The following is a 5,013-nucleotide window of genomic DNA, read 5'->3' on the forward strand; positions in this document are numbered from 1 at the left end:
TCCTTCAATCCTAATGCCGCATTCTTCTTCAGTTTTTTGGATTATTTGCTCAGCACAGAGACTGAACAACTATGGTGAATGGATACAAAACTGATGCACACCTTTAGTGATTTTAAACCACATGTTATTCCCTTGTTCTGTTCGAACGACTGTTCCCCATGAGCACTATTTAGTGTTCTGGAATTACCATTGTTTGCAATAGTGTCCATAATTTGTTCTGATCCACACAGTCGAATGCCTTTGCATAGTCAAATAAACACAGGTAAACATCTTTCTTGTATTCTCTGCTTTCAGCCAAGATCCATCTGACATCGGCAAGGATGTCGCTTGTTCTACTTCTTCTTCTGAATCCTGCTTGAGTTCTTGTAGTTCCCTGTTGATGTACTGCTGCAATTTTTCAATTATCTTCAGCAAAATTTTACTTGCATGTGATATTAATGATATTGTTCGATAATTTCTGCATTCCGTTGGATCACCTTTCTTTGGAATGGGCACAAATATAGATCTCTTCTAGTCGGTAGCCAGGTAACTGTCTTCTAATTTTCTTGCCATAGATGAGTGAGTACTTCCAGTGCTGCATCCACTTGCTGAAAACACCTCAACTGGTATTCTGTCAATTCTTAGGGTCTTGTTGTTTACCAATAGCTTCAGTACACCTTGGATTTCTTCCTTCAGAAACATGGGTTCTTGATCATATGCTGACTCCTGAAATGGTTGAACATGGATCAGTTTTTTTTTTTTTGGTACAGTGACTTTGAGTATTTCTTCCATCTTCTTTTAATGCTTCTTGTGTCGTTCAATATTTTACCCATAAGAATCTTTAGTATTACAACTCAAGGCTTGAATTTTTTATTCTGTTCTTTCAACTTTAGAAATGTCGAGCATGTACTTTCCTTTTCATTTTCTAACTCCAGGTTTTTGCACATTTCATTGTAATACTTTGTCTTTTCTAGCCACTCTTTGAACTCTTCCGTTCAACTCTTATACTTCATCATTTCTTAGATTTGCCTTAGCTACTCTACATTCAAGAGGATGTTGCAGAGTCTTTTCTGACATCCATTTTGATCTTTCCTTTCTTTCCTGTCTTTTTAATGACCTTTTGCTTTCTTCATGTATGGTGTTCTTGATGCCTTCTCACTACTTATCTAATTTTAAGTCAAATCTATTCTTCAAATGCTCTCCAAATTCAGGTGGGATATACTCAAGGTCGTACTTTGGCTCTTGTGGACTTGTTTTAATATTCTTCAATTTGAACTTGCATATGAGCAATGGATGGTCTGTTCTACAGTAGGCTCCTGGCCTTGCTCTGACTAGTGATGTTGAGCTTTTCCATTGTATCTTTCCACAGATATAGTTGTTCTGATTCCTGTGTGTTCCATCTGGCCAGGTCCATATGTATAGTCGCTATTTATGTTGGTGAAAAAAGGTATTTTTAATGAACATATAGTCTTGCAAAATTCTATCATGTGATCTCTGAGGTTGTTTCTATCACCAAGGCCATATTTTCCAACTACTGATCCTTCTTTTTTTCCAACTTTTGCATTCCAATCAACAGTAATTTCAGTGTATCTTGATTGCATGTTTTATCAATTTCAGATTGCAAAAGTCGGTAAAAATCTTCAATTTGTTCATCTTTCATATAAATGGTTTTTGCATAAATTTGAATAATAATCGTATTAAATGGTCTTCCTTGTAGGCATATGAATATTATCCTATTCCTGACAGGGTTATACTTCAGGATACATATTGAAGTGTTCTTTTTCACAATGAATGCAACGCCATTCCTCTTTAATTTGTCATTCCTAGTATATTAGACCATACCATTGTCTGATTCAAAATGGCTAATACCAGTCCATTTTGGCTCACTAATGCCTATCATTTCAATCTTCAAGCTTTCCATTTAATTTTTGATGACTTCCAGTTTTCCTATATTCATACTTCATATATTGCAAGTTCTGATTGTAAATGGATATTTGCAGCTGTTTCTTCTCATATTCAGTTGTGCCACATCAGCAAATGTAGGTCCCAAAGCATTACTTCATCCATGTCATTGAGGTCAAGACTACTTTGAGGAAGCATCTCTTCCTTAGTCATATTTGGAGTGCCTTCCAAGCTGAGGTGCTCATCTTCTGGCATTGTATCAGACAATGTTCCATTGCTATTCATAAGGTTTTCATTGGCCAATTTTTTTTAGAAGTAGATTGCCAGGTCCTTCTTCTTAGTCTGTTTTAGTCTGGAAGCCCCACTGAAAGCTGTTCCCCAAGGGTGACCCTGTTGTTATTTGAAATACCAGTGGCATATCTTCCAGCATCACAGCCATACTCAAGCCACCACGTTACAACAAACTAACAGATTAGTGATGGGGATTTTAATATGTATATTAAATATATATTGAACCTGCCTAAGAAAGGAAATACATAGCATATTTAACATAGTTAAAGGTGACATTTCAATAAACTAACACGGATCAAACAAAGTACAGAGGAGAAGAGTTTTACAATAATCATTGGTTTTGTTTTTTATTCATACATAAGAATAAAATAACATTTTAGAATAAAGTCGAGAAAATAAAGAGAATAAAGTTTATGTCAAAATATCAGAAAAAAAAAACAGTGAAATGTTCAGTATGGAGGATACTCTTATAAAAAACACTGTCATTATTTTACAAAGATACATTGAACCAATTGCGTGTGTATATGTGTTTTAAAGATGATTTGGTAAAGAGAAAAATTTGATAAGATCTCTCCAAAACTGTAACTTGAGGTATTGCATAATTAAGATCAATGGCTTGATAGTTTATGAGATGAGAATATGCCATACCTTGTAAACAGAAATAGCAAAGATTATCAATACATTCCTATAAAACGACAACCTGGATCACGAAAATAAACAAGTTCATTTTGGCCACTGTAATGTATAATTAAGGTTCCTGGGGGATGCAAATGGTTTGCACTTGACTACTAAACCTAAAGATTGACAGTTTGAACATACTCAATGGCTCCATGGAAGAAAGTCCTGGTGATCTGCTTCCTGAGAGATTACATGGAAGAAAATTCTATGGTGCAGTTCTATTCTGTAACACATGGGGTTTCCATGAGTCAGAACTGACTCACCAGCAGCAGGTTTAATGTATAATTCAGACAAATGTAATAGTCTATTAGAAATAAAGTGAACATTTATCCTTCTACCAAGTTTGCTATTGGGTATACAGAGCTTTGCAGTCTAATAAAAGAGAGAGTAAATATCTATTGCTTATGGGGAGCAAGAAAATGGAGAGTGGAGAGACTGAAGGTAGGGAATTTCTACCGGGTTAGTGAGTGACTAATTCGTGTTATGACCAGTGTCCTGCCCTGCTGAAAGTCAGAGTCAGAATGTAGAGCACACTCCTGGTTGCCTTATCAACATACGTTTCTCTCTTTCCTCTTCTTAGTATTTTGCACATATCCTTCCTCCGCTCATCCATATGGCCTTGGGGAAGCTGACTACACTCTCCAATCCCAAATCTAACCTTCATTTTTCTACATATATTATCTCAATTGTTGAGCCTTATGCAGTAGATGCAAGCCCTGGTGGTACAGTGGGTGAGAGCTCCACTGCTAACAGAAAGTTCAGTGGTTCTTCCCTACTAACTTCTCTGTGGGATAAAGATGCAGCAGTCTGCTGCCATAAAGATTTCAGTGTTGGAAACCCTATGGGGCAGTTCTACTATGTCCTATAGTTTTGCTATAGGTCACTATGAGTCAGAATCAACTTCAGGGCAATGGGTTTTGTTTTGTTTTGTTTTGTTTTGGTATGTTATAGATAAAACTATTAGCACCATTTTACTTCTAAGAAAACTGAAGCAAATAGAGGTTTGAATGTTGGCCATGTCACAAAGCTAATAATGGAATCCAGGTAGTTTTAAGCTAGATTTAACTCAATCTCTATGCTATGTTTCTCTCTAGCATAACAGACTGCACATGCAGAATACAGCAGGATGAAAACCCCCAAAGTTAATGGAAATAATCAGTCCCTTACTCATTTTAACATAAACAAAAAAGGAAGACTCTATCTAAAGTGTTTTCTTAAGAGGCAAGAATGTTCAATGCTTAAGAGACAATAAATATCATTATTATTTTTATTGTTATAAATATATTTATCAGGAAATTTAACCGTTTTTGATATCCATTTTCAGGGCCAACTCTAAGCAAAACTGTAAAATAGGCAAAGTAGTTTCATTGCCTTCCCACTCTTCCGTTCTTCTTTCCAATGTTCACCCCCCAAGGCAGTTAGAGCCTTCATTCTGCCTTTCATCAGCTCTAGCCTCTAGAGGTGAAATGCTCCCAAGCAGCCACTTGTCAAGTTCTCTCTTCACTAAAACAAATCTAATCTTTATCAAGAACCTATTATCATTTTAATGACACTTAGTAATCACGTAGCTCAGCTGCATTAGTATGTTAATGTGTTGTGTCATTCACTTACTCTTTTCATCAGAAAATGTTTATTTAATAATTCCCTTGTGCAAAGAACTGTGGGAGAGATATTGAACTGGCCCAATCCCTCAAGGAACTCTCTGACTTATTGAATATATGTAACATATATGCAAATAAATAACTGACACTAACAAAACTGTGGTAAATATGTCACTGTAAAAGTTCAGGTGAAGTTCTAATTTAGAAGAAAGAAACAGATTACTTGTGAATTTTGGGGTATTGTAATAGGGGGTCTTTAGAAGATATACGGTCAGAACAATTATTTTAATCCTAATTGCTTGGCTTTTATTTGTATATTTTCTTTCTCCTCTTCCCCCACCCCTCATCCTTTAAAACCATACATCAGCTGAACTGTTTTGCGCCTCTTTGGTTAAAAATATCACATACAAGACCATGTTCTCAGGTTAAGACTTTAGGATGAAATAACCCAAAGGACACAAGGGATGGCAATTTTCAATCTTTTTTTCTCCCCTATTTTTTTTAATTGTTGTGCTTTAAGTGAAAGTTTACAATTCAAGTTAATCTCTCATACAAAAATGTA

Source organism: Trichechus manatus, unplaced genomic scaffold (assembly GCF_000243295.1).
Source record: "Trichechus manatus latirostris isolate Lorelei unplaced genomic scaffold, TriManLat1.0 scaffold00381, whole genome shotgun sequence".
NCBI lineage: Eukaryota > Metazoa > Chordata > Mammalia > Sirenia > Trichechidae > Trichechus > Trichechus manatus.